At 39.1% G+C, this 23926-nt stretch overlaps 1 long non-coding RNA gene across 2 annotated transcripts in view; it reads right to left on the minus strand.

The window, feature by feature from the left end:
- Positions 1–621: 621 nt before the first annotated feature.
- Positions 622–23926, minus strand: part of LOC140492095 (uncharacterized) — a 38715-nt gene continuing 15410 nt past the window's right edge. For both annotated transcript variants that reach the window (XR_011963491.1, XR_011963490.1), the window contains 2 exons: positions 10238–10464; positions 622–4388 (listed from right to left, as the gene is read on the minus strand). This is a non-coding gene — a long non-coding RNA (uncharacterized lncRNA). The remainder of the gene's footprint in view (positions 4389–10237; positions 10465–23926) is intronic.

Consider the following 23926-nt stretch of genomic DNA (forward strand, 5'->3'; position numbering starts at 1 on the left):
TGTATGAAAACTGCCTTTTCTTGTCTCTATAGTGGTGTATCCTCTACCCTTGATGATTAGATAGGGGCTTATATAGGTCCTCAGAAAAGAGGATTGCCTGTCCAGTTGGAGTGCACAATCACTCTCAGAGGTGACGTTATAGCTTAATTTTGACCAATTTTCATTATAATTGTTAAGTTTCCATTGACCACTTGATTTTTTAAAGTTTTGTTCCTGTGTGCCATCAGGGTCTATCTAACGTGCTAAAGGTTTATTTAAAAGAATGGAAAGGAGTATTGGTGACAGTCAACTATCCCAGCCTCAGGTAACAGAAGACATGGTGTACTGAAAATACAAAAGCACTAATGACACACACATTTGTAACTCATTGCTGACCATCTCATAGTTTGTATAGACACCAAATTCATATTTTAGGGTGGTGACCTTTAGTTCTGTTTTGTCTCCAACAAAGCTTCTAAACCCGTTGATCATCTCCTGCATTTCAAGTTTTTACTTTTGTAATACTTACCTAACTCACTTGATGGAAGACTAACAGGATTGAACCATGATTTGTAGATGCCGGTGTTGGACTGGGGTGTACAAAGTTAAAGATCACACAACACCAGGTTATAGTCCAACAGGTTTAATTGGAAGCACACTAGCTTTCGGAGCGATGCTCCTTCATCAGGTGATTGTGGAGGGTTCGATCGTAACACAGAATTTATAGCAAAAATTTGCAGTGTGATGTAACTGAAATCATACATTGAAGAATTGATTGTCTGTTATGCCTTTCATCTGTTAGAATACAGTGATAGTTTCACCTCTTTCATGTGTAAATCACAAAACCCTTTTTTTTAAAGTTGCGTTCTTGGGTTAGCTGTTAACAATGGTGATAGCTAGACAATATGTTGAAGGTGTTCGCCCCCTGTGTTCTCTGTCTATGACCTGATGTTTAGATTGATTCTAATCCAAAAGGTGAGATAACAGAGTTTTACATAAATTCATGCAGTTTTTGAGCTCAGAGTTCTACATGAATGTATGCAGTTTTTGAGCAAAGTGCAATGTAACTCTGCAAGTACAAATTCACCCCACAAAATATATGTGTGCATGTGGGTCTTTGTGTGTGTGGGTCTGTCTGGGGGGGGGGGGGAGGTGTTGTGAGTATGAGAAAGTATGCATGTGTGGGTGTGTGTGTAGTGAGTGTAGAGTGTCTTAAGTCTGTGAGGGGATGCATGTGTGAGTGTGGGAGTATGTGTGTCTATAAGGGTGTGTGTGGGTGTCTGTGTGTACCTGTGTCCGTGTGTATGTGAGAGTGTGTGTGTGTGTAGGAATATCTGTGTGTGTGGGTGTCTGTGTGTACCTGTGTCCGTGTGTATGTGAGAGTGTGTGTGTGTGTAGGAATATCTGTGTGTGTGTGTGTGTGTGTGTGTGTAGTACAATGGTGATCACCTGTAATGTGACATGAACCCAAGGTCCCGGTTGAGGCCCTCCCTATGGGTACCGAACTTAGCTATCAGCCTCTGCTCGGCCTGTCCTCTGCTGCCTGTCCCGAAGTCCATCTTGGAGAATGGTCACCCGAAGGTCCGGGGCTGAATGTCCTGAACCACTGAAGTGTTCCACAACTGGGAGGGAACCCTCCAGTCTGTTGATTGTTGTGCGGTGCCCATTCATCCATTGTCGTAGCCTTTGCTGGGTTTCCCCAATGTACTATGCCTCTGGGCATCCTTGCCTGCAACGTGTAAGATAGACAACGTTGGCTGAGTCACATGAGTATCTGTCATGTACAAGGTGGGAGGTGTTCTCACGCGTAACGATTGGTGAAGATGGAGTGTGAGAGACAGCGAGAGTGAGAGAGAAAACAGCAATGGGGCAAACAAGGAATAGCCACAATCAATCCTGAAGAAAGGTCGCTGGACCCAAAATTTTGATTCTGCTTTCTCTCCACAGATGCTGCCAGGTCTGCTGAGTTTCTTCAGCTATTTCTGCTTTAGTTTCAGATTTCCAACATTGACAGTTCTTTGTTTCTTAATTGAATTTCTTCCAACTTGTGACCTTAAAATGATTTCTGACTGAAAGGATAATAGGTTTATTGATCCATGGATACCATCAATCACAGAGTGTATGACTACAATGCTACAGATGAGCTATTCAAGCTATATACATGATGTTTTATCAAAACAATGTGTTTTACTCAGTAACACAGATACTTGGTGATGTAATATCCTTTTGTTGGCCACATTCATAATACCTGTGCTCTGTTGACCAACACCAGTAAGTCACCTAGTTTCATTTTAAAATATTTGCTTGTGCTTTGTGTGGAAGTTGTCTGTTTTGGGGCAAAATAGAATCAGAATGGTGAGAAATTGAATCAGGCGTGGTCATAGCAAACTGCAGAAATACACATTTTCTTGGACATGATAAAATGTGCCTCTAAATTGAGACACATTATTGATAGTGGACCTTGTCCCTTGTTTTTGCTCAGACTTATTAGAATTACATCAATTAGGCAAAAGTGGGTTCTGCAGATGCTGGAGATTAGAGTCAAGATTAGTGTGGAGCTGGAAAAGCACAGCAGGTCAGGCAGCATCCAAGGAGCAAGAAAATCGACGTTTCGGGCAAAAGCTCTTCATCAGGAATTATCCTGCTGAAGGACTTCTGCCTGAAACATCGATTTTCCTGCTCCTCAGATTGCTCCACTCTAATCTTGACTCTTATTAGGATTACATGCAACATGAGTTTATTTAGCATGCGGCTAAATATAATAATTTTAAGCTCTACATGGGTCTATATGATATATATGACATTACTCATGAAATAATTTACTATTGCTTTATTTTTATGTCAGGATATCAGACTGATGGTGTCTTGTGGTGCATTAGTAGTGTCCTTGCCTCTAGAACCAGATCACCTGGGTTCAAGTCCCACCTGCTTTAGGGGTGTGCAATAACATCACTGAACATGTTGATTAGGAAAGTATCTATCTCTGATTGATAGGTTATATACTAAATTGCATGATCTGATAGGAAGAAAAGATGCATTTACACTTTTCATGATTAACATATTTTTCAGTCAATAAATAAATTTTAGAAAAGTAGCCACTTGCAATTTAGGAAATGGATAACAACTTTTTTTTTAGTTATTCATGGGATGTGGGCATTACTGTCCAAGCCAGTTTTTATTACTCATCCCTACTGGCCCAGAGGGCAGCTAAATATCAACCACATTGCCATGGGTCTGGAATCACATGTAGGCCAGATAGGTAAGGATGGCAGTTTCCTTCAATAATGGACATTAGTGAACCAGGTGGGCTTTTCCAACAATCAATAATGGTTTCTTGGTCATCATTAGACTCCTAATTCCAGATACTTATTGAATTCAAATTCCACCATCTGACATAGCAGCATTTGAGCCCAAATCCCCAGAACATTACCAGGGTCTCAGGATTAATGGTTTAACAATAATATCATGAGGCCATCACCTCCCCAAAACCCAAGATGCATAATAGGAGCATTATGGCAGATGACTAAATATTTCATATTAGTTGATTACTTTATTTGACGAAAACATTGTATGATAATTGACCTGCAGAAAGCCTCACTGACACACGTATTTCAAAATAAATGGGGAGATACTACTGAGTAGAAGGAAAAGTCTACACTAGGAGATTACCACTCTATCACTGGCACACTGCGCATGCAAGAATTCATTGTTCAACAGACATACTAGAACAACTGTAACTAATTAGCAGTAATTCCCATCTCAGCAACTTAGTCGTAAAGTGGCAGCACCATCACCTCATTCCCTATATTTCAATTCCTGAATTGGACATGCATTATCATTTCATTATTTTTGGAACAAATCATGAAATTTCCTGACTGTAGTTATGCAGCACTATAATTACAAAGATGTTGCAATTCTAGAATGCTTAATGCCACTTTCTTAGAGTACTTAAGGTTTGGCATAAAGAAAGAAATACTTGAATTTATATAGCATCTTTCAAGACTGTGGAATGTCTAAAGTATGTTGTAGTAAACTAAGCACTGTACTTCCAAAGTGAAACCAGTGTAATAATGTAGGAAAGATCTCCACCAATTTCTGCATGGCAAGCTACCACAAACAACAATGTGTTAAATGATTAAATAATCTGTTATTGGTCAGGATAAAAGGATATTTCCTCTATTCTTCTTTAAAATAGTACAATGGGTCTTTTGTGTCCATCTGAGTTGGCAGACAGCACCTTCAACAGTACAGCACACCTCCGTACCACTGTCAGCCTGGAGTTGTGTGTTCAAGTCCTGGAGTGGGACTTGAATCCACAATTCTTTGACTCAGAAGCAAGACTGCTATGAACAGTGACCGCAGTTGATACCCACACAAAAGGAGTATGATCACAGCAGGATCTTCTGCATCTAAAAAGCAAAACAAAGAAAGAATTCTGTGAATTAAAACAGAATCAAATACTTTTTAACTGTGTCTATTATCATTATATGTCACTTCCCAGAATCCAGAACAAATATAGCACCATCTACTGGTGGAAATATCAATGGACAAAATTCAATATCCTTATTGCTGAAACTATCTGAAAGATAATTGTACTAGATCTTGTTCAAAAAATAACATTAATGATCATACACAATTTGCAAATTAACTAGAAAATTCATGGGATTGAGAGATCAAGAGATTAACTGAGGTCTGCAGAAATCTGTAGAAGATGCTTAATCATTATACCATTCTATCATTTGAACAAAGTAAAAGGCATGTGTCATTCGGCCTCCTAATTTTTTAAGAACTTAATGGATTTGTATCTAATTACCCATTAAACGTACTAAAGATAATTCAATCTTTCACAAGGTGCAGATGTTGCTGGTTAGGTCAGAATTTATTGCCCTCAATGTGGTGGTGGTTGAGTGGCCTTCTTAAAGCTGCAGTTCATGTGTGTGGGTACACCTACATTGCTGTTAATATGTGTTGATAGAAGCAAAACGAGGGAAAAATTCACTTGACCTTATCGTCACCAATTCACCTGTTGTGGATGCATCTGTCAACGACAGGAGTGATTGCCACAAAGTCATTTTGAAGATGGAAGTCCTTTCCTTATACCAAGGGCACCATCCAAAATGTTGTGTGGCATTGTTATGGAAATAGGACAGATATTGAACAGATCTGGCAACTCAAATCTGGGATCCATGAGGCATATCAGCAGAATTGCATTCAACCACAACCTGTAGACCCATGGGCCCACATATCCTCATTCTACCATTAAAATCAAGCTTGTGGCTTCTTTTGTGGTCCAGCAGTTAGGATTCAGCTATGTTGTTTTTGGACTCTTGAAGCTGCATGGGTAGGCAGGGGGAGACAAGAGTTGTGAAGAAGAGAAAATATTTTCAAACCTGATAACAAAGAAATAGTCAGCTAACTGGAAGCTAAGAAAACCTGAAGTCACTGAGGTAATGAAAACTTTGCAAATGAAACTGTAATCCCTCGTCTGTATATGTTCAAGAGGTCTTATATGAGGAATGAGACAGTGGATGCTTCAATTGTAATGAACATTACATTAATTACTAAATTAAAATCTGATGAACCTCCTCTGCAACCTCTCCAATGCAGTTATGTCCTTTGGATAGCATGGTGACCAGAACTGCACACAGTATTCCTACTGTGATCTAACCAATGTTTTATAAAATTGTAACAAGACTTCCTTGCTCCTATGTTCTATGGCCATGTAATGAAGGCAAGCATACCATGTGCCTTCATCACCACGCTGTCTACCTGTGCTGACACCTTCAGGGATCTGTGGAGTTGCACACCAAAGTCCCTTTGTTCCTCAGTACTCCATAGGTACCCACCACATTCATTGTGTAAATAGTCATCCCAAAATGCATTACTTTGCACTTATCAGGGGTTAAGTTTCTTCTTTCACTACTGTGCCCATTTTACCAGCTGATCAATACCAGACCATTGATCTCACTATTAAAACCACCACCAATTCTCGTGTCATACAGTCATATAGCTCAGAAACAGACCTCTCTAATTATATCTTCTATATCCAATTCCAAGTCATTATGTTATTGTTATGAAGATGTGAGTGTACTGGACCTTTAAGAGTTAAAAGCTAGCAAAAACTACCTGACAGCACCAAGTGTTATGAATAAAAAAGATACAATGTAACTGGTGCTCCAGGTACTGGGGTAGCGAGGGTAGCTGGTTGCCTGGAAATGACAAAACATATTTGAATCAGGCCAATCAATTTCAACTATACCCCCAAAAATACCGAACGCCAATCCGGTTTGGCTTTTAATATAGTCAATATACTAAATTCAATGACACAATCTGATGCTTTGGGGGGGGGGTATAAGACCAGGGAAAATTGAACACTTGAGAGGAGAACTGCCAAGCTACCAGCATGTAAAGACTGTCTGGAAAATAACTCTATTAAAAGGTACCTTGATCAATCAGTAACTTGCAAAGCAGAAGCCCCCAAAATGAAGACAGGTATACAGAGAAAACTGAAAGCTGTCTGGTTTTTGAGATAAGAAGTTTGTAAATCTTTATTGGGAATTTTATCAGACTAGTATTGTAGAAGGGGAAGGTAAAAGATAGGTTAGAGGAAGGACTTGTAAATAGTTGTTAGTTAATTATTCTCTATCATACTTTAAGAAATAAAGTTGTTAATATTAACTTAAGTAGTTCTTGGCCACTCAAGTTTTCACAGATTACTGCACAGGTCAAATGTTTTCGGTGTTGCTGGTTTACAATAGGCAAGAGAGTTTACCCCGTGTCTTAACAGTTATGGACCATTACAGACCCCCTCAAAACACTTTAAGAAGGTAGCCTAGAACCTAACTTTTCTAGTTGTTATAAGCAGGAGTAATGTGAATATTCCATTTAGTTTTAGGTCAAACCACTCAGTTTTAAACAAAACAGAATTTATTGACGCATGAACAAAAGCAAACCAAATTTAGAACATATCTAATTGAAAACCCAACTGACACGAAAATGCAATAAGAGCTGTACCGATTTCCTGCAACATCCCATAAACACACCCCTTAGCAAAAAGATAAATTCAAACACAGGTTCTTGGAGGAGAGAGATGTCAGAGAGAGAGAGGGGGTCAGCATGGAGCTGTTTCTTTGGGTTCCCAACCAAAACTAGAAAAAACCCTGAACTGGTATAGCTGGCCACTTCGCTTTCAATGTACAATGTACATGAAAGCCTTTCCTGATTGTTGACTTAGGCAGCATCTGTTAGCCATTATTAAAGTAGTCAGTTCAGATATTTCAATACAGTTAAAATGTCTGATTCATATCCGATTCCATGTTTGGAATACTACATTGGAAAGATGGGATAAGCAACTTATATTTCCAAGTTGGACTCACTTAAGGTACTGTCAGGTACCTTTGTCTGAAAGAGCAAAGTCAATTTCAGATTTCATAATGCCGAATGGACTGTATGAAAAACGTGCCAGCCACATTTCAAAGGCTGACCAATAAGATCATTTCTGGATTACCCAATTGTATGGTATATATTGATGACCTGATGATTTTTAGTCACATGTGGAAGAAATATTTGCAACATTTATCAGAATTATTTGATTGACTTCGGGAGGCAGGCTTGGTGATAACCCCAGCTAAAAGTGAATTTGCCAAAGCTCAAGTCACCTTCCTGGGCCATGTTATTGGACATGGACATATGGCCCACATGGAATGCAAAAACAAATTTAATTGGGAAATTTCTCATACCATTGATAAAAAGAGCAGTACTAAAATTCCTGGGATTGAGTGGATTTTATTGGAAATTTGTACCAATTTTAGCAGTGTGGCAGCTCCACTCACTGAATTACTAAAGAAAGGCAAGAAATTTCAGTGCCTTCCTGAAGAAGGGCTTATGCCCAAAATGTCGTTTCTCCTGCTCCATGGATGCTGCTTGACCTGCTGCGTTTTTCCAGCAATACATTTTTCAGTTCTGATCTCCAGCATCTGCAGTCCTCACTTTCTCCTAAGAGATTTCAGTAGACAGTGGACTCTTAGGAGGCATTTGACAGCCTGAAAGCTGCCACCTTTCTAGTGCTCTCTGTGATTCTGGATAGTATGCAGCAAATTTGAATTGTTTTACTAATCTAGTCCCATTTGCCAACATTGAGCCCATATCCCTCTAAACCCTTTCTATTCATATTCCCATCCAGATGACTTTTAAATGTAGTAATTGTACCAGCCTCCACCACTATCTCTGGAAGCTCATTTCATACACGCACCACCCTCTGCATGAAAACGTTGCCCCTTAGGTCTCTTTTAAATTTTCCCCTCTCATTCTAAACTTATGCCCTTAGCTCTAGACTCCCCTACTCCACAGAAAAGACAATACCTGACGCCTGGAGGAAGAACCACGCATCTTCTGCCTCGGGACCCTCCAACCCAATGGCATCAACGTGGATTTCACCAGTTTCCGCATTTCCCCTCCCCCCATCTTATCCCTGTTCCGACCTTCCAACTCGGCACCTTCCTCATGACCTGTCCAGCTTCTTTCCCACCTATCCACTCCGCCCACCTTTCTGACTTACCACCATTACCCCCTCCTCCATCCAACTATCGTGCACTCAGCTACCTTCGCTGCAGCCCCACGCCCCCACCTCCCATTTATCTCACCATCCCCTCAGCTCACAGCCTCATTGCTGAAGGGCTTTTGTCTGAAACATTGATTCTCCTGCATCTCAGATGATGTCTGATCTGCTGTGTTTTTCAGCACCACACTCTCGACTCTAGTCTCCAGCATCTGCAGTCCTCACTTTCATCTTGTCTATTTATCCTATCCATGCCTCTCATGATTTTATAAACCTCTATAAGATCACCCCTGATGCTCCAGGAAAAAACGGCCCCAGCCTGCTCAGCCTCTCTCTATAGCACAAATCCTCCAAGCCTAGAATATCCTTGTAAATATTTTCTGAACCCTTTCAAGTTTCACAACAGCCTTCTGATAGGAGGGATACCAGAACTGCACACAATATTCCATAGTTCTCAAAACCCATCTCTGACCAAACTTTTAATCACCTAACCAAATATCTCCCTCCAAGGCTAGGTGTCACACTTTGTTTTATAATGTTCCTGTGAAGTCTCTTGGTATTTCACATGGTATTTCTCTTGGTATTGCACTCAAGTCACTACATAAATATACATTATTGTTGTTATGGTTACATTTGATTTTTTTTTAATCCTAACCTTTTAAATCAAGGTGGTTTCAAATTTTGTGCAATTCCTGGAAATGACAAGATTTTATAGATATATGATATTTGCGGTTAACCTCATATACCTTACATAACTGCTACAAACTTTGCATACCTTAGAAGATGATCACCTTTAGAATATGTTCATATTTAAGATGAACAGAAATATGTTAAAGTGAAACAAAGAACTGCAGATGATGGACATCTGAAACAAAAACAAAACTTGTTGGAGAAACTCAGCAGATCTAGTATGCTGAAAGTAGCCCATGTGATTACATGTCCCTGGGTGTGGGGATAGATAAAGGTCTGCTGTGTTTCTCAAGCAATTTCTATTTTTGAATGAAAGTACATATCATTTTTAAAAGTCATCTTAGGCTTGGATCGTTCAGAATTTTAAATGTATAATTTTTAACTATAGGTATATTCCATTATTTGGAAGTCTAGAGATGGTAAAATGCAAGAAGTTAACCAACTAGTTTTCACTCTGCTACAAGCTAAAAGCATACACTAGGAGTTACATGGAGACAACTACATCCAGAGATTTAACATTACTTTTTTTTAAACATGTTGAACAAGATGATGCAAAAACAAACAATAATGTTGGAACAATATTGGTATGTAAATGTCAGAAATATATTTACCACTAACAATAACCAACAGATACAAATCCAAAATATTAATTTATAACAATACAAATTCTGTCATTAGGCTTCCACTTTCTTCATTATGGCTGTACTCAGTCCATTACAAATAACTGAAGAAACATACTGTTGATTCAATCAACCAGTCACTAGGATGTAGGATTTATTTGCTTAATATCTATTGGCACTGAAATTCATACATAATGTTTTTCAATTGTTGGACAAGACTTTGATCTTATCAGTTATCTGTTGTTGCTCAACTTGCAAACGTGATGCAGAAATAAGGTGCATCAACAATATTCTGAGGGACATCAGGTATCCTGATGAGATCAATGCACACTTTGTATTGCAAAAACTTCTAAACAGACTAAAGGCTATCAATTTCAGAAATGGAAAGTACCTGGTTTCCCTCAAATTATTGTGGAATGGCAAAGTATCTCAAAAACTTGAACAAAAGCTGAGGAAGTCATTCCATGCTGCTACTAAGCAGTGGCAACGTGAGTGCATTTGCCAGTAACATTACATTGCTGTCAATCCAAAAAGAAGTTCTGTTGACCAGATGTTGAGAAATGAATTTCAGTGCCAGTTCAATGTCAGCCAGTGATTGTTAATCACACACATTTCAACCTATTTAAAAACAAAAATAAAATGAATACATCAAATACAGAATTAATGCAGAATATTAAACTGATTATTACATAGGCTATGTGGCACAGAAACAAGCCATTCAGACCAACTTAGTAGTTGTTCATATTAGTGGTTATGCTTGACTCAAGCCTCCTCTCATGTTTCCTTACATAAACGTACAGCTATAATCCTCTATTTCTTTCACCCCGATTACTTATCCATTATTCACTGTGTCTACGTTATTCATGTTAACTGCCTTTGGTAGGCAGTTCCACATTTTTACCACTAAGTCAAGTGATTTCTTATGAAATTCTCTGTTGAATTTCTTGGTGACTATCTTATTTTGATGGCTTCTAGTTATTACTTCCTGAAAGATGAAATATAATATTCACTCTCTCAAAACCTTTAATATTTCTAAATACCTCTAATGGATCACTTATCAGCCTAATGTCAAGAAACAAGAAACTCAGCCTATCAATCCTTCCTTCATACTGGTCCTCATGCATTTCTGGTGTTATAATTGTATATATTCTCTGCATCCTCTCCAATACCTTCATATCCTCTTGATAGTTTAACAGCCAGAACCACACACAGGACGGTTAATGAACTTAACCAAAGTTCAATACAGCGTTAGCAGAACTTCACAAATTTTCAATTCTATTCTCCAAAAATAAACCCTGACATCTGGTTTGCTTGCTAACATGTGATATAACTTTTAGTGATTGATACATTTGCCCTGAGATCCCTTCTTCCTCTACTCTACCTAGACATATACTTTCCAATAAATGGTCATCCTATTCTTCCAACCAGATGTACAATTACATATTTATCTGTGTTGAACTTCATTTGTTAATTATTTGTCCATTTTGCAAGTTTATTCATGTTTGCCTTTCATTTGTTGCAGGCCTTCTCAGTATTGATAATCCTTCTCAATTTGCAAATTTTGAAATGCAACTTTGATTCTTAAATCCAAATTGTGAACAGCGCTCGCAAGCACTGATCTTTGTGGAAATCACTTCTCACCTTCTACAACTCTGAATAACTGTGTTTTACTCCAAATCTCCTTTTATATGTCTGAAAGCCAGTTTATAATTAATTTAGTCATTTGACCCTGACTCTCCATTCATTGATCTTATTGATTAGTCTATTATTGGAATCTTATCAAAAACATTTTAAAAATTAAGACAAATCATATCTAATACTATTTTCTCTTAAAAACTCAAAATAAATCAATATGCTTAGTCAAACAGGATTCTGCCTTTTGAAATCTATGCTGACCATCCATTACAATTTTTTTTCACTTCCAGATATTCTTATATTCTCTTGAGATATTAGATAAAGTAAATAAAAGAAATATTACAAATTTAGGATGCTCTCAGTTAAAAGATTTTATTGTTCTCATAAATAACCTGTCTAATACACCTAAAATCTAACTACATGTTAATCTAAGCTAAGCTGTGAAAAATTCTGTTTCTTTTTGGTTTGAATTAGGCCCGCTATTTCTTTCTTTCACACATTCTAATTTGACGCTCAGGCAGACTTGGTGAGACCAGGCCATATGGAAATTGTCATGCTGCTTATTAAGCGTAAAGGACACATTACTGATGGATTTCAAATGAATCCAATCAATACTTTATGTCACATAATGTTACGCTTCTAGTCAGTGGATTGCCTTACTTGACAACTCCTAACTATTCTCCTGCATACTTCAGAGTTTGCCAATGCAGTTTTGCCTTTTATAAAAAAGTTTACATAACCTTTGATGGACATGACAGTCTATGGTCTTCACTTTTATTGCCATATATTCACCTCTAGAGGAGAAGGCCAATCAGATCTTTTCTGAAGAACCATCTTCAACACAAAATATCAATTCTATTTCAGCTTATAGAGCTGCCCAAACTGCTGAGCATTTTCTGTTTATAGTCTCGCTATAGAAAGTTACTTTCAAAATCTGCAGATTTTTATGTACCACTAATAGGTTATTAACTTTGACTAGATCCCACCATTGTACGCAGCAGGAAATCATCTGAGAGCCTTGTGCTACTCAGGGGATATAACTATCCATGTGAGAGACAGAGGCTGGATATTCACCTAATCTGTTTGGACTAGGAGAAAGTTTTTGACAAATATCTCATACATGCATGATGGATGCTCTTTCCCAAGTAGAGCTTCTGGAAGGATCTGCAGTTGGATCCAATTACACAATACAAACATCAGTAGCACAACTTCAATGACAGAACGGGATTTACAGAGTCACAGAGACGTACAGCATGGAAACAGACCCTTCGGTCCAAGCCGTCCATGCCGACCAGATATCCCAACCCAATCTAGTCCCACCTGCCAGCACCCGGCGCATATCCCTTCCAACCCTTCCTATTCATATATCTATCCAAGTACCTTTTAAATGTTACAATTTTACCAGCCTCCACCACTTCCTCTGGCAGCTCATTCCATACATACACCACCCTCTGTGTCAAAACATTGCCCTTAGGTCTCTTTTATATCTTTTCTCTCTCACCCTAAACCTATGCCCTCTAGTTCTGGACTCCCCGACCCCAGGGAAAAGACTTTGCCTATTTACCCAATCCATGCCCCTCATAATTTTGTAAACCTCTATAAGGTCACCCCTCAGCCTCCGACAGTCCAGGGAAACCAGCCCCAGTCTGTCCAGCCTCTCCTTATAGCTCAAATCCTCTAACCCTGGCAACATCCTTGTAAATCTTTTCTGAACCCTTTCAAGTTTCACAACATCTTTCCAATCTTTCCAAGGAGACCAGAATTGCACACAATATTCCAACAATGACCTAACCAATGACTTGGACTTCAGTAAGGCGTTCCACAAGGTTCCCCATGGGAGACTGGTTTGCAAGGTTAGATCTTACAGAATACAGGGAGAACTAGCCATGTGGATACAGAACTGGCTCAAATATAGCAGGCAGAGGGTGGTGGTGGAGGGTTGTTTTTCAGACTGGAGGCCTGTGACCAGTGGAGTGCCACAAGTATTGGTGCTGGGTCCTCTACTTTTTGTCATTTATATAAATGACTTGGATGCGAGTGTAAGAGGTATGGTTATTAAGTTTGCAGATAACTCCAAAATTGGAGGTGTAGTGGACAGCGAAGAAGGTTACCTCAGACTACAACAGGATCTTGACAAGATGGGCCAATGGGCTGAGAAGTGGCAGATGGAGTTTAATTCAGGTGAGGTGCTGCATTTTGGGAAAGCAAATCTTAGCAGGACTTATACACTTAATGGTAAGGTCCTAAGGAGTGTTGCTGAACAAAGAGACCTTGAAGTGCAGGTTCATAGCTCCTTGAAAGTGGAGTTGCAGGTAGATAGGATAGTGAAGAAGGCATTTGGTAAGCTTTCCTTTATTGGTCAGAAAATGGGTACATGAGTTGGGAGGTTGGAAAGCTATTTGATCACATCTGGAGTAGGACAAGGCTGCCATTTCCGTCTTATACATGTACATAGAACATAGAAAAATACAGCGCAGTACAGGCCCTTCGGCCCTCGATGTTGCGCCAACCGAAGCCTACCTAACCTACACTAGCCCAATAACATCCATATGCTTGTCCAACGCCCGCTTAAATGACCATAAAGAGGGAGAGTCCACCACTGCTACTGGCAGGGCATTCCATGAACTCACGACCCGCTGAGTAAAATATCTACCCCTAACATCTGTTCTATACCTACCACCCCTTCATTTAAAGCTGTGTCCCCTAGTAACAGCTGACTTCATTAGCGGAAAAAGGTTCTCATTGTCAACCCTATCTAAACCCCTAATAATCTTGTAATGTATTGCATTGAAATATTTGTTAATTAAACCAGGAAAGATAAAGATTAATTAAGTTAAAGTGTGACACAGTGGATTCTGAGATGAGAGTCCTGAATCTAAATAAAGGAAACAAAGATTGCGTACGGTGCAAACTGGCTATGATAACTTAGGGAACAAAACGTAAAGATATGATGGTGAACAGGCAATAGCAAACATTTAAAGAGTGCATGGAGGAATCACATGGTGCCTGACCATGGGTAACCAAGGAAATTAGGGATAGTATTAGATCCATAGAAGAGGCAGTCAAATTGGCCAAACAAAAAGTAGCAAACCAGAGAATTTGGAGCAGTTTAGACTTCAGCAAAGGAGGACAAACAGATTGATTAAAAAGAGGGAAATAGAGTGTGAGAGAAGGTTGGTGGGGACTATACAAACTGACTGTTAAAGCCTCCAAAGGTATGTGAAGAGGAAAGGATTAATGAAGACGATATAGGTCCCTTACATTCAGAAATAGTGGAAGTTATAATGGGGAACTAAGCGATTGTAGACCAATTAAATACATACTTTGCTTCTGCCTTCACAAGACAAAACACAAATAATGCCCAAGAATGTTGGGGAACACAGGGTATAGTGAGATGGAGAAACTTAGAAAATTATCATCAGTAGGAAAAAGGTATTGGGAAAATTGATGCGATTCATAAGGACCCAATAATTCACATTCCAAATTATTAAAAGAAGTGGCCCTAAAAATAGTGAATGCATTGGTGATCATCTATAGATTCTGAATCCTAAGGATTGGAGGGTTACTAATGTAACTCCACTATTTAAAACAGGAGGTAAAGATAAAACAGGAAATTATGGGCTAGTCAGCCTGACATCTGTAAAAGAAAAATGCTAGAGTCCATTATAAAAGATTTAATAATAGAGCATTTGGAAAACAGTGATTGGATTGGATGAGAGCCAATATGGATTATGAAAGGAAAATCATGCTCGACAAATTTAGTGGAATTTTGAGAGGGTATAGCTAGTAGAATTGATAAGGGGGAGCCAGTAGATGTGGTTAACTTTGACATTTAGGTGATTTTGATAAGGTCTCATACAAGAGATTAGTATGTAGAATTGGAGGCAGAGTACTGATGGATAGAAAACTGGTTGACAGACAGAACTCAAAGAATAGGAATAAATGGGTCTTTTGTGAGTGGCAGGCTGTGACTAATGGGATACTGCAGGGATTTCACAATATATATTCATGGTTTAGCCAATGGATCTAAATGTAATATCTCCATTTTTTCCAGATGATACAAAGTTGGGTGGGAGGATGAGTTGTGAGAAGGATGCAGAGATGATTCAGTGTCATTTGGACAAGTTGAGCGACTAGGCAAATGCATGGTGGGTGAAGCATAATGTGGATAAATGATAGATTATCTACTTTGGTAGTAAAAGCAGGAAGGTGGATTATTATCTGAATGTTGATCGGTTTGGAAAAGGGAATGTGCAAAAAAACCCACTGTGTGGTTGTCTACCTGTTGCTGAAAATAAGTATGTAGGTGCAGCAGGTGGTGAAGAAGGCAAGGCATGTTGGCCTTCATAATGGGAGGATTGGAGTCCAAGAGCAGCTTGCTGCAATTGTAAAGGACCTTGATGAGACCACACCTAGAGTATTGTATGCAGATTTGGTCTTATCTGAGGAAGGATGTTCTGGTCATGGAGGGACAGTAATGATGATTTATTAGACTGACACCTAAAATGGTAGGGTTATGTTCACTGGAGTTTACAAGAATTGGGGAGGGGGGGGGGCAGGGAGGGAAAGGTGTAGAATATTATAGAAATATTATGTAAAGTTCCAAAATGACCAGACAGAGTAAATGCAGGAAGGATGCCTCTGATGACCAGGGAGTCCAGTATCAGACATTATAGTTTAAAGATACCAGGTGGACAATTTAGGACTGGGATGAGGAGTAGTTTCACCCAGAGAGTGAGGAGTCTGTGGAATTCTCTTCCACAGAAAGCAGTTGAAGTGAAAACACTGATTATTTTCAAGGAGTTGAAACTTTGCTTTGGGCTAAAGGGATCAAAGGGTATGCAAATAAATTGGGAACAGGGTAATGAACTGGATGATCAGCCACGATCAGATTGGTTGGTGGAGCAGACTCAAAATACCAAATGGCCTACATCTGCTTCTACTTTGTGTTTTCTGCTTCTATTAGTGAAAAACCCAGGAGTGGAGGTGCTCAAGTCAGAGACACCCTATGCATGGATGATGTTGTCATGTTCCGTTCAAATCCACTGCATACTGATACACATCTATGACCAGTCAGAACTGGCCTCCAAGGTCGGAGTAAATTACAGTTTGAGTAAGGCCAGGTTTCTTTGTAAAATGAACTGATCTATCCTTTGTCACCTTCACTACCAGATCAGATTATCAGGAAATGAAAGGATATGATTTGGAAATGCCAGTGTGTACACTAAAAACTGTAAAGAATGTGTAATAATGCTTAAATAGAACTTGGGCGCATGAGAACAATTTCCGAACATTGCAGGTAAGAAATTGGTCATTAGGTGTGAGGTACTTTAGTCTTGTTGCGTCTGGCTCATAATCCACTCTTGTTGTCAAGTGGTTACCTGAGCCAATCTTTCATTTTACCTGAAAATTGAAAATGGACTAGGTCTGTAGAAAAATGATGTGAAAATCTTTAAGAAGAAAAATATGTTGCCAAGTTTGCTTTCCACTGATGGCCAACTTTGTGAGCAGCTGTGTTATTGTGTACAGGCCCTCAGTAAGTGTGCTGAAGTTCTGTTTATGCCCACCCCAAGTTGCAAAGCATTGCTTATTCTTTCATAAGATGTGCACCTTGACAGAAGGGTCAGCACTTACTGCCCATTCTTTGTTGCCTTTGAGAAAGTGACAGTGAGTACATAATTCCCCAATAAATATATATGAAGCACAGGATCTCATCAATTTCTATGATGTATTCAGATTCTGTAAAATGTATGATCAGTGTTAATTAACTTTAAGCAACATAAACTAACAGTTTGATTGCCATTCTGTAAAATTACTGTTTCTCCATCACTACTCCAATATTACCCCTATTCTCTTTCTTCTTCTTTTTTGTAATATCCATGTGGCCAGAATAAAATGTATTTCTGATAGCCTTATACTCATAGACATTTACAGCACAGAAGGTGCCCTCTCAACCTTCACTGTGCCAACGTAAACAAGGCCAGAGTATCCATTTCATAGTTCAGACTCTCCAGTCCTTGCAGTGGTAAATCTCCTCTCCACCATCTCCAGAGCAATTGTATCCTTTCTATAGTGACAGGGATCTCCAGTCGTAGCCTAACCAACATTTCACAGCAAGGTTTAACTTCCTAGCTCTTGTACCCTATGCCTTGGGTAAGAAAGGCAAGTATCTCATATGTTTTCTTAACCATCTTATATATGTGCAGGGACCAGTAGAAATACATACTAAGATCCCTTTGATTTTCAGTACTTTCAGGGTCCGGTCATTCCTAGTGTAATCCCTTGCCTTGTTAGTCCTCAAGTGTATTACATCACAATTTTCTGGGTTGAATTCCATTTGCTACTTCTCTGCTGAACTAACCAGTCCATTGATATCCTCCTGCAACTTACATTTGTCCTTAGCATTATTTACCAACCTACCAATTTTTGTGTCAGCTATAAACTTCTTGATTGTACTCCCTATTTTTAATTCCAAACAACGAACACCATCAACAGCAAGATTCCCAGCACAAAGACGTGCATAATCCACTGGAAACAAAGTTTCAGTCATAGAAACACTCCTCTACCAGCACCCTATATTTCCTGGTTCTCAGATCATTTTGAATCCAGCATACCACTTTGCTTTGGACCCCATGAGCTTTTACTTTTGTGACCAGTCTACATTGAAGCTCCTTATCAATAGCCTTGCTAAAGTCCATGTGGACTACATCAAATGCATTACCCTCAATAACCACCTGGCTATCTCTTTTAAAAACATTAAGCAAACTTGTTAAACACAACCTCCCTTAAACAAAACCATGCTCACTATCCCTAAATAATCAGTGTCTATTCAAGTGCCGATATATTCTGTCCCTCAGAATACTTTTGAATAACTTCTCACTAATGAGCTTAAACAGATTTGCCTGTAACTTCCTGCTCTAGCCTTTCCTACCTTTTATAACAATAGAACATTAGCAATCCTCCTGTCCTCTGGTTCCTCACCTGTGGCCAAGGAGGTTTTGGAAATTACTTCCAGGGCCTGTGATATCTCCTCCCTTGCCTCCATCAACAGCCAGGGAAACCTCACATATGGGCCTGCAGATTTATTCACTTTTAAGGCTGATAAATACTTATGATCTCCTATCTCTCTTGCTCTATAATAATTTCTAATATTTCACAGTCCTCCACCCTGGTGTTTGACTGCATTATCCTTTTCCATTGCGAAGGCTGTATATTATGATGTACAGTATTCATTAACAATTGTGCCTATTTCATCTAAATCCATGCACAGATTATTTCTATGGTCCCTATTCTTTCTATAGTTATGCTGTTATTCTTTATATTTAAAAAAAAACAAATCCCTTTGTTTTTTCTTTATTTAATATGCCAATGCTTTCCCCAGCATTCCCTTTGCTTGCTTGACCTTTTGTTCACCACTTTTTCTACTCCTCTCAGAACTGCCATATTGAGACCTCAGCATCCATCAGGAGCTCTTGTTTTTTCCTTAATCCTAATCTATATACCACTTGACATCCCAAGTTCTCTGGTTCTCATGGTTCCACCCCTTGTCTTTTTGGAAACATATTTGCTATATATGCTTGCTGTTTCTTCTTTGAGTGACACTATTTAGTCTACTTGGACAAAATCATATCTTACTGAGTAAAATTAACCTTTTCCCAAGATTAGAACTTTTATGCCTGGCACATCCTCATCCTTTTCCATAACAATGCTAAATCTAATTGAAAAATAGTTACTATCACCAAAATACTCCCTTACTAATACACTTTTAATGTTTGGATTTCTCCTTAAAAATAAATGAAGTGAGCCATAGTCCCCCAACTGTTTGCAGTGAGCTTTCGTACAGATAACCTTTGCCATGGCAGGTGTTAATTTACAACTTTGTTGTTTCACTAGGATTTCGTGAGGCATTGCACCGAAGACTGTTTGATTCATTCACAAACTCCAAGACTAAATAGATTCTCCAATGGTGTGTTTATTAACAGAAAGTTCATATTTTCACACACATCCTTAAATTCATCACAAGCAAAAAACCCCTCATTGTCAAAGTTTGTGAGAAGATTTGTAGCTCGGGTACTCGTTGTTGTGGTTCTGTTCGCCGAGCTGGGAATTTGTCTTGCAAACGTTTCGTCTCCTGTCTAGGTGACATCCTCAGTGCTTGGGAGCCTCCTGTGAAGCGCTTCTGTGCTGTTTCCTCCGGCATTTATAGTGGCCTGTCTCTGCCGCTTCCGGTTGTCAGTTCCAGCTGTCCGCTGTAGTGGCTGGTATATTGGGTCCAGGTCGATGTGTTTGTTGATAGAGTCTGTGGATGAGTGCCAGGCCTCTAGGAATTCCCTGGCTGTTCTCTGTTTGGCTTGCCCTATAATGGTAGTGTTGTCCCAGTCGAATTCATGTTGCTTGTCATCTGTGTGTGTGGCTAAGGATAGCTGGTCGTGTCGTTTCGTGGCTAGTTGGTGTTCATGGATACGGATCGTTAGCTGTCTTCCTGTTTGTCCTATGTAGTGTTTTGTGCAGTCCTTGCATGGGATTTTGTACACTACATTGGTTTTGCTTCAAAAGGGCCACAACACACTGCAGTACACCAGAACTGCAAAAAGAGGAAGAGGAACATCTATACAAGGTATTCGCCAAAAACAGATACCCTCCCAATTTCATCAACAGATGCCTAAGGGAAAGACAACGGAACGAGGACATGCCGCAACCCAAAGGACTAGCCACACTACCATACATCAGGAGCATTTCCGTACTGACAGCCATACTACTGCGACCACTAGGACTCATAACAGCACACAAACCAACAGCCACTCTCAGACAACAACTCACCAGAACGAAGGACCCGATACCCAACATGAGCAAAACCAATGTAGTGTATAAAATCCCATGCAAGGACTGCACAAGACACTACATAGGACATACAGGAAGACAGCTAACGATCCGTATCCATGAACACCAACTAGCCACGAAACGACACGACCAGCTATCCTTAGTAGCCACACACACAGATGACAAGCAACATGAATTCGACTGGGACAACACTACCATTATAGGGCAAGCCAAACAGAGAACAACCAGGGAATTCCTAGAGGCATAGCACTCATCCACAGATTCAATCAACAAACACATCGACCTGGACCCAATATACTGGCCACTACAGCGGACAGCTGGAACTGACAACCGGAAGCGGCAGAGACAGGCCACTATAAATGCCGGAGGAAACAGCACAGAAGCGCTTCACAGGAGGCTCCCAAGCACTGAGGATGTCACCTAGACAGGGGACGAAAAGTTTGCAAGACAAATTCCCAGCTCGGCGAACAGAACCACAACCCTCATTGTCAGTTAAGAATTTAGCTGGTGCCCAAGTCTAGACTCTATTCATTCGTCAATATCTTGCCCACTATTGTAAGAGTATAAGAGCTAGGAGCAGGAGTAGGCAATTCAGCCCTTGAGCCTGCTTACCATTCGATATGATTATGGCTGATCACATCTCAGCCTCATCTCTATTTCCTTACCTGCTCTCCATAACCTGTCAACCAATTACTAATTCCAGTGATCTTCTCCACAAATTTACTCAGTCTCAGCACCCCAGCACTCTTGGGTAGGGAATTCCACAGATTTATGACCATATGAGAGAAGCAATTTCTCCCTGTGTTTTAAATTTGTCATCTCTTACTCTAAAATAATGACTTCTTATTCTAGATGACACATGAGGAAACATCCAATCCACATCTATGTTGTCAATCCCCTTTAGCATCTTATATACCTAAATAGACCTCTTTTCATTCTTCTAAATTCCAGACAGTATAGGCCTAAACCACTCAATCTCTCTTCATAAATCAAACTCCTTAGTCTCTGGAATCAATCTACTGAACCTCCTCTGAAATGCCTTCAATACAACTACACCCGTCCTCAAGTAAGGGGACCAAATTGTAGACAATACTCCGGGTGCAGTCTTACTAATGCCTTGTACTTTTGCAATAACACTTCCACACTTGTTTTCTCTTTTCCTTTAGGAAAAATGCCAAATTCCATTTGCCTTATTCTTTTGTCTTTACTATACATAATTGGAAGCTGACTAAATCTCAATGCTATGTCTATGAAATGCGCAATGACTGTTTTTCCCTTATCCCATTCTTTCCAGTTCATTGCTACAAATCCCTTGCTAATGGGTGACTCACAATGGACTGTTGTGATATTGCCCTCCTTTTTGTTTGACATATGACACAGTTGTCATTGATCTCTTCTGTTTGTTTGGTGTTTTCCTAGCCCTTAGTCCTGTATCTTTCAGTAGGATTTTTAACTTGCGAAAAGCTGGATGAATAAACTGCTCAAGTAGTTGGAAGATGATTAGCCTTTTTTCTTTTATACTCACATTTCCTGATACTAACAATACCTGCTTAATATTTTGATTAGAGAAGTGAGGGCTTGTTAACAGATCTCACTAATGCCTGGATTGTTGAATCTGTAACCCCCCTGGCTGTCTTAAAACAATTACCTTGTCATGTTCAATGCCCAGCTTTGTCTGAACCTTTTTCTTCAGAGCTGTTAGTTGTAAGGGTACTTCACTGACACTGTCTGTACTGATAAAATGGTTTGACGCAGCTATATTACAGTGAAGTTTTTGAAGTGATATCAATATGTTGCCAACCTGAAGCATATAGAACTCTGAAATTCCTTAACCTTATTCTTGTCCTGATCTTTTGTTTTAAGGAACTTAGGTAACATTTTATCAAATGCTCTCCATAAATTTTCAAAAAAATTCAGTTAGGTAACTAGTACAATTTCCTCTGCCTGATCATTATCACACATTCTACTGCAAAATGTTTTCTGTCATGTAATTTTTAAAATCTCGTTGTTCCATTTCGGACAATTCATTGCATAATATTATTTTGAGTCACATCTAAATCATCTGTTGACCAAATCCTAGGCATTCCTGGCAATTATTCTTTTATTACAGCTCCTCCATACTGTTACTGTTATAATTACCAGAGGCAGTTCTATCCTTACAACTTTTAATTATGATTCGCCTTTTGATGCTTTTAGTCTGTATTTGGATAGTTTTGCATTGCCGCTATTATTGAATCCTGTTTTACTGCCAAATGTCCCATCTGAAGAATGAAGACAGCTGAGAACAGTTGTTTTGCCAGAAATTATTTTAAGTTTTCTGACTGCATCTTTCAATTAATACTAAGATTACTATTCATGGTTGACACCATAGCACATTTCAACAATTTAAAGGCAAGCACTGAATTCAGAGTCTCCAAACAAAGTTGTGCAATCTTGCATTTAGGCTCTTAACTATGATGCATTCTTTTATTGAACATCCATTCTTCCCTCAGAATTTATCAAAATCTGATCATGCCTCACATTCATTTAATAGATATATTAGCTTTCAATAAATTCTGTTCATAAATTTTAGTAAAATTTCAAAGCCTTCTTCAGTGTCCAATTGTTGAACCTATAGATATTTGAAAACATCACACCCAATCTTGCTTCCAGTAGAAATCAATAATGCCACAAAAATATGACCCAGGTCCATACATCCACTCTGGTGGGAAGTCAGATTCTGACACTTTGCACTTGGTTTCTGCCTTTCTTCTCCAACGCAACTTCTGTCCGAAACTCTTAGTTTCCAACATTCATCTCTAGGAAACCATCCTCTGCTACCAATGTCAAACCTAATTCAAGCCAGTGAGAGAGAAAACCAAGTCACTTTTCTTTTAAAATTGAGGCTTTAACTGCTTGATCTTATGATAGCTTTGCATTAACCAGATTTAGAGATGCTACTACACATCTCTGGAGCAAGTGGAACTTGAACCCAGGCCGCCTGGCTCATTGGTAGGGATACTACTACTGCATCACAAAAGCTTCAAACTACTCAAACTTACAGTTCCTTCAACACATCTGTCTCACCTATTCCCCTTTATATCTACTCAGTCGATGAATTTTTAATTAACCCCAACCACCTACTTAACTCCTTGCTATCTCAACAAGTTCTAAAAGAGTATCAAGATATCTCATGTTTAATATAATGAGGAACTTTATCTTTTAATGGATATTAAATAAAACTACAATGAGCAAAAGAATTGCCCAAGCAACAATAATACAAGTCTTAATATTTCTGATGTGAATATTGTTGGTATTATAGAAAAATATTGAAAAGATGAAGTGTGCTCAAGTAGAGGTTGGTATCCTGCAGTGTTTATAGGAACGCATTTTAGTCTTGGGTACATATTTCAAAATTCTCATTTCAAAAACTTTACTTGGAAGACATTTTTGTGAACTGTTTTTGTAAACTGGTCCAAGATCTATTCATGGTACATAATACAGGAACTTTTAGTTGGACACAAAACAGTTAATTCCAATTTAGAATCAACATAGAATCCCTGGAAATAGGCCATTTGGCTCATCAAGTCCATACCGACCCTCTAAAGAGCATCCAAATCAGATC

The sequence above is a fragment of the Chiloscyllium punctatum genome, chromosome 20 (assembly GCF_047496795.1).
Source record: "Chiloscyllium punctatum isolate Juve2018m chromosome 20, sChiPun1.3, whole genome shotgun sequence".
NCBI classification, from domain to species: domain Eukaryota; kingdom Metazoa; phylum Chordata; class Chondrichthyes; order Orectolobiformes; family Hemiscylliidae; genus Chiloscyllium; species Chiloscyllium punctatum.